The 13,276-nt window shown below is 39.7% G+C and overlaps 1 protein-coding gene across 1 annotated transcript in view; it reads left to right on the forward strand.

Moving 5' to 3' along the window:
• TIAL1 (TIA1 cytotoxic granule-associated RNA binding protein-like 1) overlaps nt 1-13,276 on the forward strand; it is a 40,896-nt gene that overhangs the window by 3,844 nt on the left and 23,776 nt on the right. Inside the window, exon 2 of the mRNA XM_009325901.1 lies at nt 3,320-3,321. The gene's annotated coding sequence lies outside the window, so the exon portion shown is untranslated. The remainder of the gene's footprint in view (nt 1-3,319; nt 3,322-13,276) is intronic.

Consider the following 13,276-nt stretch of genomic DNA (forward strand, 5'->3'; position numbering starts at 1 on the left):
TGTCCTTTAGTCTCTGCTCCTTCTGGCTCTCCTTCTTGGAGCAGCGTCTGCCTGGGAATTCAGCTTTGGAAGTGCTAGCATTTCCTAGCCATACAAAGAGCTCTTTGGGTCCATGCCAGGAATGCAACCCCTCCACTTCTAGGAGTGTAGTTGGCTGCTCAGGGCTGGCTCACTGATAAGAGCAGTTGAGAAGACTTGGAAGAAGCATTCGTGCCTCCCCCCCTTTCTCTTGGGAGCTGCTTCCAGCTGAGCTCTCACTCCAGGCCCCCACCAAAGCTACACCCAGGCTGCACTACCATTATTACTATTTACCTACGTAGGAAATCCATCATTCAGGGGTTCGACAGTTGTATCGGCAGGATGGGTGGATGTGAGATGGAGAGTTTCTGGACAGCGTTACTAGTTGCATCAGCTATCTGATCAACGTAGACATTTACACATCTGCTCAATGCTGCAAAGAAGCGAGCAGGCAAAACTAAAACTCCTGGGTGGCACAGAACATACACGTTATTTTCATGGAGAACATTACCTTGTCTGTGCTGAGCTTTGAACTAGCCAAGAAGTCAGGACAAATCTTCACTTGCACAATAACCTTCAGAAGATGAAATTATATACAAAACCATGCTTATAGGTATACGCATGAAAAAGTGAGTTTTGCCATGGTGAATTTTAATACAGGGTCTTCAGCAGTAAGGAAATCCAAGCAGAAAATCTTAGTCTGCATACTCCTGAAAAAAACAAAACAACCTTCAGAGGAGGCACTTATAAAATTCTCCTGATCAGAGGACTGAATCCTACTCATTATAATAATTTTCCTTTGATTTCCTTGCTAATGGAGTTGGGTAAACATCCCATCTCTAGCAGTGGCTCCGACTCATGTTCACATGTGAATTTGGATAGGATGGCTCAGTGATTACTGCTTATATCGATCAGCCTTGCCTCCTGCAGCACCCTCCCCCTGCAACGGGGACACAGAATGAAACATCTCCGCTATGCTGCAGCCCACAACCTGCAGATTAATCTGAAGTGTCACTAATTTCCTTCTTAAATTAGAACAGAGGACTGTAATCTGTAGCTCTTGATCACCTATTATCTTCTTCTGCTCGAGGGTCAGTAATGCCTGATAGGGCAGAGAGGTAGGAAACCTGGGACTCCAACTCTGCTCAACTGCCTGAGTCAGAACTGCATCTCCAGAGTTTCAGAGGAAGACTGAAACCTGGATAATGCATAAAACGTTTAGTTCATTGCAGCAGTAGGGGAACACTCTCTAAACTTAATCAATTTTCTGAAACAGAAGATCAGATGATGCTTATCTTAGTTTGCAGAACTGCTGTTATTATAAATGGTGATAACAATCTTTTTTCCCCCTAAATTCTGGTCTGTAGTAGCTAAAAAGATTGTTTCCAATCTTTAGCTCATTCTAACCAGAACAAGGCTGTTTTCCTTTCCCAGTGTTTATATTTCTAAATAGTCCAGGGCACTGGAAAACTAGATTTTTGTTTCTAAGTGCATATTGCAAATTTTCTCATATCTTTCTATATTCTCATATTTTATTTTATTTTATTTTTGGCTGAACATCACCTACTCTGTATTCTTCTGTGGTTTAAATATCACCTCTATTAAAAAAATTACAGACGGTGCCAAACACAAAACCAGTGGATCTGATTTCCAGAGGGTTATGCTGGCATGGAAACATCCTTGCTAAGCTTTAGGACAGCACAGGCCTCCTTTTGTTCCCTGGTGCTGGGAATGTGGCCTGGTAGTTAGCTGGAGTAGATCACTTCCAGTCTTCAGCAAATCCTGAGTTGCCAAAATAGTCTGCCTTGGCAAGGTGAGCGAGCCAGAGAACAAGTCTGCCGCCCTGGTCTCTCCTTCCATCCCACAAAACCTTTTGAGATTTCTTAATTGTCGGTGATCTTCATTGAGAGGAAATCTTTACTTTTTTTTGTCTTTGTGTAGAAAAATTAGAATATCATCCCAGAATAATCCTATGCTTAGGACAGTCACTGGATTGTGGTTTGAGTCTCTTGGCTCTTACCCAAATCAGAGACTTTAACCTTTATTTCTTACAGCCCAGTTGAGCTCTATACCACAAGATCATTGCATGTGCTTTTTCTGTCTTTTCTCTTGTTTGAAAATTTTACTGTCAAAGCTCGTAGGCCTGAGAAAAGTTTGGTTTCAAGGAGTCAGCAGGTTCTGATGAGAAAGTTGTTTGGTGTTTTTTAAATTCCTTGGACTGTTTTGAATAGCTTCTTTTTCTTTTTTAGCCTGGTCCCAACGAAAAGGTGTTTATGCAATCCTGCAGCTTGTCTGTCAGTCACTCCTTTGAATCCATGGCCACTTTCCCATAAATTTGAGCAGGAAGAACGTTTCAAAAGCAATTGCATCCCAATACACTCCATGGAAATCAACACAACTGCACCCCAATACACTCCATGGAAATCAACAGCTGGGCAGAGGAGAGAAACCCATATGAACATCTCTTGCAAAAGAAAGAGGAGTAGAAGCCAGCTGCTCAACAGCTGGTCGCTGGCTAATCAGCATGGGCATAGCCCTGCCACGCAATGTGGTGTTTTTGCTCAGTGGAGATGTTAACAGGAGCTTGGGAGAGGAAGAGGGACTTGAAATGACCAAATAATCCTTCTCATTATAAACTCAAGCACAGCCATATTTTTAATGTTAATGGTGTTTGTAAAGGTTATCTCCTGTAAGAAGGCGAGTGTGCTCCATGTGTATGTGTTTGATGCGTTTTTTTCAAGACATCAGAAAATGGGAATATATGCAAAAAGCTAGCTCCATATCTGCGTTTGCTGAAGTCCATCCTGAATTAGGTACAAATTTTTGCTTTGAAAATTATGTATTAAGCCTTTACCCTCCACTGCTTCAATCAATGGGAGCAGAACCAAGTTCTGAGACTGAAGTTCTGCGTGTTTCACCATGCTTTTTAGCTCCACATCTTCACTGGGAGCAATGCCAAGTCTGAACACCCAGGAAGAACTTGCAAGAGAGGGAACTGAGCACATAAAGTTGCAGTAATACCAAGCAGGCAGCAAGACTCAGTAGAGTAATAAACAGTTTAAAAGACTCTTGCATGGCTGAGCCCTTGTACTGAATACACACTTAGTGTGGGATACTGTAATCTAGTAGTGTCTAGACAAATATATAGTTTTCTTTCTTCTCTAACGTGAATGCAGCTAGAAGATTTCGCAAAAGAAAATACATTAAGAGAATTTCAGGTTGCAGGTTTACACACTCAATAGTCAAAGAATATCCAGGTGAATTTTGCACAGAATCCCTATCCTGTTTTTATAATACACAGCTGTCTGTGCACACCGTTGCTCTTTTTGCCTGCTCCGGGACTGAAGTCTTAGAAACAAAATCTTTGTAAGAGTTTTTGATGTGAGGTTGTACATTCATAGCACAGTGTATTCATGTGACAGGAAATTATGTTTTACTGCACAATCAATGAGAGTGTAAAGAAGACACAGGAACCTAGTACAATATTCTTGTTCATCATCATTTATCGTAATTAAACAAAAATGTTGAGTGATAATGAAATATGCATAATGGACAAAAATACATTTTTTAAAAAATTTCTTATGTCAGTAGTTTGGAATAACATCTCTTTTGGTTCTGAACAGGCAAATAAAGGCATACCTTATACAGTTCTGGTTTTGGTACAACAAACTCTTGAACTGCAAGAATCAAAGCTTGAGGTAATTGTGATAAGCAGATTTAAGAAAATCATTATGTAGTCCAGGTGGTGGGAAATTTTCAACAGATTGAAGTTACAGCATCTATGTGTTTTATAGTCTGGTTTGGAAAAAGAATATAATGGTTGTCAGTACATCTGGCAAGAATTTGTTGAAACTTAAGTCCTGTAACTTCATGTTCAGTGAAGTCCTGAGTAAAAAATGAGTATCGGAATTGGCTCCTTTTGTTAAGATTACCAGAGCTGCAGATGAACAAAAGGGACATTGGGACCTGGTTCATCTTCCATTCACTGCACATCAAGCAGATGTCTTCTGTTAAGATGTCCAGGGTATCATATTCTCTCGGATTATTTTTGCTCAGTTTAACGACAGAAATGAAGATGCTATGAGCATCCTAGCATTTGAAAGTGACTCTAGTTAAGACAGAGATATGGTCTTCAAAGTGTCTTTTTGATAGCTTCAGGAAAGCAAAACCACATCAGTCTATTTGTGTATTTAGCTCACTGATTTTGTCAGATCACATTTTGCTCCTGTTAGCCCTGTGGGATCACATCCAATGTTTTTCAGAGTTTAGACTATGATCAAATAGGAACAGTGTGGCATAACAGAAGGGTTTATTTTATTTTAGGATACGTGTGTGTTTTCTTGTTGCAAACTAAGAGTTGACAAATAGATGACAAATTCTGGATGGCATTTGAAGTAAACTTTCATTAAGCTGGCAGCGTCTTTATGTTTATTTTTGGTGGAATGACCTTTTGATGTGTAAAGGCCCTAGATGCTTCCTGATTAAGTTATACTTCCACATAAGAAACACTTTCAGCTCAGAGGAATTATGTGGGAACAATTGATGAAGATATCTTTGGCTTTCTCACAGCCTCCGGCTCAATCTGTAAGATAACTGGGGGGGGGGAACGTTTACCTGACATATAAAGCTTAAATGTAATTTGCTTTTTCTTAGTTGCAGTTCCTAGTGCCGTGTGTCATTACAACCAGATGTTTTAGAAGAACTGATGGGGTCAATGAGCTACATGAAAAAACAGAACTGACTCTTCTGGCTTTGACCTGTAGGTAAGGTTTCTTCCTCTTAGAAAAAGGTAATTGATGTTAAAATAAAAGAACATTTCAGTGCAGCTAAAATAAAAGAGCATTTCAATGCAGCAAACCGAGCCTCCTTTGTGTTTTCTCATTTTTTAAATTTTAAATCATTTGACTATTCCTTTTCCATTTACTTACGCATTACTGTTCATTAGCTTGCATTGCTCAGCTCCCATCCTGACCTAGCTCTGGTCTCCTACCTGTCTGCTGTGAGGAAAGAGGCTTGGGTATGTCTGTATGTGTGTGCTTAGCAGTTGCAAAATTCAAATAGCTCAGAATGTCAGCCTTTAAGCTAAGTCAGATAAAACATAAATACATTTCATTTAGATGAAGCATTAGGTTTTTGGGGGAGAAATAAAAAAAAAACCAACAAACAAACAAGGTCAGGAGTGGAAAGCATGTTCTCAGGACATGATTTAAGTTCAGGCTCCTTTTCTGGTTGTACTCCATAATTCTGTGCTAAATCCCAGTTAGCTCATAGGAGTCTGACCAGTCTGACCAAGGGCTGGATAACAGTCATGAGGAGACCTCCGAATTTTGCCCCAGGTTTTTCTGTAACATATCTGAGAGCTTCCATATTTGAAGAGTTATTTTAAGTCTCACTGCACCTGCTGTTCTTTGGAAGGAAAATTTGATCTGTAAAGGAAGACAAATTAAAGTAATTATATTTAAAAGAGATTGGATATCAAGACTAACCCTCTTGCTGTTGAAGTGAGGATGACGGAGAGTAAAAAAAGTTTGTATTAAGTCTTGTTTCCTTCCCCCTGCTTCTCAGCAGGGCTCTGACCCAGCTGTCCTGCATCTTACAGCATCGCTGCTGCTCTGCGTTGTGCTGGATGAGAATAGCCCCTCAAAAATGCTCTCACAAACTGAACTCACAAAAGTGTGCTGCACCCCAAATTTCTCCCCTCCTGCCCTGCAGCTTCCTTCTCACTTCTGGGAAAGCAGCAGTGCCAGAGACTGCACTGGCTTCTGCCTCCCAGGGTGTCCCTGTTCCTAGTTCCACGTTGCCCTCCTAGGGTAGCTTGTGCTACCATCCAGGTAGACCTCCAATGGTCTAAGGTAATGATTAGGAACTCGAACCTTTGTTGTGTCTTGATTTCCTCCATAAATCTGTAAAATGCAGGTTCTGTAGAATAAAAAAAAATTTAAAAGTGTTTGATTTTATAGCTGAGGTGAAGACAATTTAGCAAACCATGTCTGCAAAATTTCACTGCCACAGTACAGCTTCCAGACTTGCCGTATGTAATTAAGAATAAGGTATGCAAGCTAACAAGTTCTATTAGATAAGCTGCTCTTACAAAGAGATAAATCAAGAGGCTAGTCCAAAACAATTCCTTTGCTAGAGTGTATAGTTAGTGAAAACTGTTTGCAGGGAATGTTGTTTGTACCATCAGCTGCCCACTGGAATAAGTAGAGTGGTGCTGGAAAACAGAGATAACTGGGTGACCACAGATTATAAATGTTGTCTTAATTTCTCATTTAACTCCTTTATCATTTGATAACTTCTTCATTTCATTCCTAGTGCTTCCTGCCTTCTTTGTTAGTCATAGGTATGTTGAAACAGAGGGCTGCTGGCTTGGAGCATCCAGAGACTTTGTTTGCCAGCAGTTTCTGATTAGAATTGCTGTATCTTACTTGAAAATATCACTGGTTTGTCAGGAGATGGGAGACATTAAATTTCTCTATAGACTTAAGCTTCTGTTTTCCATTTATAATACAAATTCAATGATAGTTATTTCTGTTTTGGTGAGGGGTCTTGTTATTAAGGAATGCTTCATAAAAAAAGCAGTAAAGCAGCGCTTTAGAGAGGCAAAACACTACATAAATGCTAAGTGTTAGCTCTCGTTAAATGGTACATGTAGCTGTTTGAAAAAGTCTCTTGCACAATCAAGAAGTGTCCTGAAGCCTCTCTAGGGACATGGCGCTTAGGGACATGGTTTAGTGGGCATGGTGTTGTTGGGTTGACGGTTGGACTCGATGATCTTGGAGGTCTCTTCCAACCTTAATGATTCTATGATTCTATATCAGTAGAGAAAACCGACCAAGTAGAGCTGAAAAACTGATCCTTTCACTACAGCGCAAGGTCAACCGTCTTGATTGTGTTTGTCCGAAAATCGGATCCACTTATTTTGACCTCATTCTCGGGTAATAAAGCAGCTATGAAGTATCATTTAGCTCACATAACGCTCTGTCCAGATGGACTGTCAAAACTTCTCGTTTAAGCAAAAATAATCATTTAACTCTGACAAGTGGGATCTAGCACTTGTGGTCGATACTCTGACACTGATTTTTAAGTAGAACAATATGTTTCAATCAATGGGGACCTCTGGTTATAAACAACTGAGGAATTTATTTGCAATCTTTTGGACAAGTAGGATATTGATTAGAAAGAAACATTTTAAAATCAGTCAGCCTGAACAATTTTTACACAAGGATCTTCAAGGAATGGGCTGACGTTTCTTATCCCGCTAAAACTCACAATAAATTCTGGAACAGTAGGGAAATTCCAGGAAATGGATTAAACACAAATATTGTGTCAAAATTCAAAAAAGAAAGGAAAAAAAAAGAAAAGATGATTCATGTAACTTCAACCAGCTCTAAATAAATTAAGAAAAAGGCCACTTAGGATTCAGTGCCTAAAAAGTGCTTGTATGGAACATAAGCCTAGTCAATATTCCTTACAGCATTTTTTAAGGAGATTGCTGCGTTGGTTGATAAAACCATAGAATCATAGAATTATAGAATCGTTTAGGTTGGAAAAGACCTTTAAGATCATCAAGTCCAACCATTAACCTAGCACTGCCAAGTCCACCACTAAACCATGTCCCTAAGCACCACATCTATCTTCTAAATACCTCCAGGGGTGGTGACTCCACCACTTCCCTGGGCAGCCCCCAGATTTCCTCTTTTTCACAGGGAAAAAAAGAAAATGAAAGACACTGCTTTCTTCCCCACGTCTGAAGAAAATGCTGCTCCATTCCAGCTGCAGAATCTGGGCTTCCTTGAACATTTTGATTTAGGCCCAGTGTAATTTCAGACTCAGTGAGATAAAGGTTTAATGAGAAAAAAATAACAATTGCTTAGGGTTATGACTGGAAAACTGGGCCACAAAATGTATTCATGGCAAATAGTTTCTGTTCTGAGCTTCTCATTTGAAAGAAGGGAAGGGTTTTTTGCAAATTAGGGCATACAGAGTGAAATATCCCCATCCTTTTTCCCTTAGCTTGGTGCTATATGTTTAACGTTTTACTGACAAAGCCTTCCTTATGTCCCATAAAACAGCAATCCCATTAGTAGAGGCAATGACAAGGATTGTCCTCATTCCTATCTTCAGGCATGAATAATACTCTTCCATGTTAGCCGGAATTGTCTACCTACTGGAGAGGGATCTCTGAAAGACCTCTGCTGAAAGAAGAGACAGATATTTGGTGTTACCTGATGGTTCGCACCTTGCTAAGCGCCACTGGTCCTGCTTTGCTCAGCCACTCATACTTTTAACAGTGCAACAATTTCAGCGATATCTACCCTTTGAGCTAGCAGATATCATCAGAATTATAACACTGGAAATGGTCTAGCAGTGAGGTAGGGTCTATTATCTTAGGTATGTTATCTAAGATATCTATCTTAACAATTATCTATTATTTTAGCACTTTGTTAACATAGTTATTTGGCTATAAGGATTTATACTAATATTTTCATACATTGTGCCTGTAAACACACCGAGAAGAATGGTAATTCAGTACCACTTTCCACTACATGATGTAATCATGTTCAATGAGTTATTTAACCAAAACTTGAGGTCTTCCTCCTGCTTTTATATCTTCCAGCACTGCCCTGCTCCCTCAGAGGATTAATCATTTTAAGTGCTATTATTTGTTCACACCAGTTTAAATACAGAGTGATTCTAGCTTTATGCAATTTAATATACATTAATGAAGGCAAGAGTAAAAGTAAATTGGACTGCCAATGTCATCATTAAAACAGTATCTCAGACATTTACAACAAAAGTATTAAAAAAAAAAATCAAAGATTAATTTAATCTCACTTCCTTACCTATCTTAAGCAAAAATATAGTCTGACTAGACCCTAGACTACTTTATAGTCTTTGGAGACACAGACAACGTAGAAAATGGAATTGAGGATGCCACTCACTTTATTCTAAGATAACTGAATGAAACAGGTAGGATAGTTTGCTCTTACAGCTGGGGTGACATTCATAACATCAGTGGAGAGAAATTCCCACCCCTAAGCTTCAGTGAGTTAGTTCCCCTCTCAAATGTGCAGTCTAAGGCAGTTGTATAGGCTTCCTTCTAGATGGTGGGCTGTCTTCTTCTCGGGTCTCTATAGGTATGGTCGCATCTCCGCTGGAAGTGCATCTCTCCACTCGCTGTAGAGGGAGCTGGCCACGACCTTAACTGATGTCTAAAGGTAGTTGAATAAAATCTAGGGCCAAGGCTACAAAGGTGAATTAGTGACAGAACCAAAGGTAAATCCCATCTGAAGTCCAGCCTGTTATCAGACATCCAACCTGTTTCTTGCTACATATGTAATCTTCTCACTTTTACCAGTATCTCACCAATGTAATATTCCTTATAAGAAATCTCCACTAACTTCGAGGGATACTGTGAATGTGCAGGATATTTATATAATTCTTGACTCTATATTGTCTGCAAACAGTAGGAGAATGGGACAGCTGAGGAATGCAGCCTGGAGACACAGTAGTCATAGACACCTTATGTTGGATGTAGGACAGAAATCCACCACGCTCATTAGTACTTAAATTGGCAAAGTGCTACCAAGGTAACGGCTCTCTCCACAATATTGTTGTCTTGACTAAACAACTTACCCTAAGCTCAGTTGAAATAATATGTTTTTTCACCTGCAGGAGTGAAACATTCAAGACGACATTCCAAGACGGATCTGGTTAAGGTCATAAAAATTTTGTGGTAACCTATATATTATTTTTATGCATATGCTTAACACGATGTGTTCACAAAAAACAGGTCCAGTGGGACGCCTTCCCTAGTTGGCTCCCTCACCAGCTGCGTCAGGAAGTTGTCTTCCACACGCTCCAGGAACGTCCTAGACTGCTTCCTCTCTGCCGTGTTGTATTTCCAGCAGACGTCTGGTAAGTTGAAGTCCCCCACGAGAACAAGGGCTAGCGATTGTGAGACTTCTCCCAGCTGCTTAGGATTCAGTGTCTAAAAAACAGTTGTATGGAACATAAGCCTAGTCAATATTCCTTACAGCATTTTTTAAGGAGGTTGCTGCTTTGGTTGATAAAAATATCTGCAGACATAAAATGGGCCATTGTACTTAATGAATTATTGCCTTTCCATAACACTAAATGACATTCTGTTTAGCAAATTAGAGCTATAGAAAGGCGTCAAGGTACATATCAAACAGATTAAGACATGCCAATTAACAAATTTCAAAAAGGTACTTGCTAATGGGAAAACATAATTGCATAGTGGTGTTTCCAGAAGTTCTCCTGGGATCAGTGCTAACCCAGCACTTTGAATACTGCAAATCAGTCAGTCTTTAAACCTAGTAGAAAAACTTAGCTTTCAGTACATACTTTGAGAAGATTTCCATGTCAGTGTATAATTGCTTTATAAAGTGCTTCACTCTGTGGATGTTGATGTAATTAAATCTACACCCACTTTTTGTCTACAAGTTGCTGGAACCTTACATATCTCTGAAACTGAAACAAACCTTTGCTGCTTTTTAAACTCATGTCAAGAAGACAATTTTTGTGTCAACTGATGTTCCATTTTCTAGTAGATTGTCCAGCCATTTCCTTGACCTTGCTCTCAGCTTTGGTGAAGGTTTTCTGTGACACCCTGGACTGGTGTAAGGAACCAATGGGTTCCTACCAAAGGCCTTTTTGGTTTCATGGATGGAAAAGCATGATGTGGTTTAATAAACTTGTTAAGCATTTTTGTAGTAATTCATTTTGGAGTCGTTTGGCACAAATCTCCATTATTAGCTCTTCATACCATTCCTACACTCTCAAATGACTAACAAAATAAAATAGAAGCACCAGTGCTGTAAGTTTTGATTAATACAATCTGGGAAGCTTGAACTCAGAAAATAATTTTTCCTGCATTTAAAAAAAATATTTTTTATTGCTGCATTAAACAAAAATACTTGCACTGTCAGGGACTTGGCGGTTATGACAGTGATGCAAATTATTGATGCTAGTCAGTAATGGGTACCATAATGCCATTCTGTCTCACAGCACCTCATCTGTCACACTGCGTTGTCTCTTGTAGGCTTTAAGCACTGGAAACTATCATAACATTCAAAGAACGCCTGTGATTTACTGCCTATAGGCCAAATAACCAAACACGTGAAATAAATAATTTCACTTACTGATCTGGAGATATATGTATGTAAAAAAAATCTATATATCCAGACATGTATATCTTCTGACATGACCTTTCTCACTTGCTACTCTTGAAAAAGTTTCCCAGATGATGCTGGGAAAAAAAAAGCAGAGAAAAACAAGGTTTAAAGTGCGTGAAATGAGGACGGTTTGCGCGAAACTTTATTAAAGCTCTAGTGCAACCCTTTTTTAGGGGAAGAGGGGAATAACATTTAGTGCTGTTTTGATTGGGTTTTGGAGAGAGCTGGTCATTTTGCATATGGCAGAATATTTAAAATATTTTGGTAACATAATCTTTACAAAACTACATGTCTCTAAAAGCAAAGATGACTGTTTTACATTGCTTCTTTAAATCAGGTGTCTCTTCTCACAGCAGTATATGGAATTAAATTATTTGTACAGATGTGTACTCCAGTTTCATTCACTTTTTTAGCCCACAGACTTTACCAGGAGGCATTGCTAACCCGCATATACTGCGCCAAGACTTCAGTCTGCCAGGTATGGATCACACAGATCCAGTAGCAAATTTTATGGGACTTACAGAGCAGTGCAAACTCCTGCTGTGCTGTTGGTTAATTTGCAGCTCCCCGTGCAGGCACTCCTGAATGCCACACAGATGGTTTGCATCAGGAGTCAGTTTTGTCCGTGCTATAGAAATATGTGTTTTACATCAGGTCTCGGACTCAGGCATATGCAGGGCACTATGCAGGCCACTCCAAAGACATATGTAGCTGGCGTTTGCCCCCGCCACCAGTACCCACCACCTCTGTCCCTGTTGTTAGTGCCTCCTTCCACTGCTGTTGCCAGTGGCAGTATCTGACAAAAAAGTGTTTGATCCCTGCTGGATATGCAGATTCTTTATATGCAGATCTTTGGCTCTTCAAAACCCATGATTAGAGTATTCCAGTAATCCCTTATGTATTCAACCTTCTGTGGTTTTAATACATTTTAAAAAGTTACTTAAGCCACCTATATCTGCATCTCTGAGCTAGAATAGCTTCTTCCAGAAATATATGCCTGGCAACAGTCTTGCGTGTTTAAGTTAAAGATAGGAAAACATTTCTGTGTGAGCAGCAGGCATGAAAATATCTAGTTTGATAAGCGTATAGGCAGTTTTCATCATGATGTTACTATTTTGGAAGAGGGAGAGTATTTAAGAGTACTTGAATATTCAATATGTATACAAATTGAATTTCTTCCAGAGTAAGAGTGCTGTGATTATTCTGCGGTAACTGCACGTGAGGGTACTCGTACTCCGCCTATGCAGAGCTATTCTGATCTGTGTCGTCATTGACAATTCCTAACTTAACTTCTTGCTAACTAAAGAAAAATAAAAGTTACCACAAAAAGTCTTCTAGTAAACCTTTTCTTGTAGCAAGAACAGTTTAGTGATGTTAGGAAGGATTTTTATGTTTCATGTGAAAAGAAGAGCACTTCCAGGAGAAGAGTTTCCCGAGACCATTGCTCAATGCCTCTACTGAAATTGCTGATGAAGGATGGTAACGCACAAGGCTTCTTCCTTCAAAACTACTCTGAGACGTTGTCACCGCTCCGTTGTCAATTGTCCTGAGTCCCAGTCGCTGGCACGGAGTTCTGCTTTGTTCTGCTTTGTGATACCAACTCTGTTTGGGGTTCTAAATGCTAATTAATGGCGTTTTCTTCTGTGCCTGTGATAGAGGTTGGTTTCATAGTCCCAAATAACAGTGCCCGACAATATGCTCCCTGTAAAACACCTCATTATGGTGTATATGGAACAAAATGAGACAGACAGGCCTCTTTCCCCATTGTCTCTGCTCTTGGTGAGCCCCTTAAGCATTACACAGCGCCTAACAATCATAATGTGATTGTGTATATATAATATAATATGTTGCATATATATTATATATGTATATAATATATTATGTATATAACGTGTAGTGAATGCAATTCACTAGAAGAAGGATGTCGAGGTGCTGGAACATGTCCAGAGAAGGGCAACGAAGCTGGTGAGGGGTCTGGAAAACAAGTCGTATGAGGATCGGCTGAGGGAACTGGCGTTGTTTAGCCTGGAGAAAAGGAGGCTGAGGGGAGACCTCAT

The sequence above is a fragment of the Pygoscelis adeliae genome, unplaced genomic scaffold, assembly GCF_000699105.1.
Source record: "Pygoscelis adeliae isolate BGI_AS28 unplaced genomic scaffold, ASM69910v1 Scaffold4, whole genome shotgun sequence".
In the NCBI taxonomy this organism is placed as follows: domain Eukaryota; kingdom Metazoa; phylum Chordata; class Aves; order Sphenisciformes; family Spheniscidae; genus Pygoscelis; species Pygoscelis adeliae.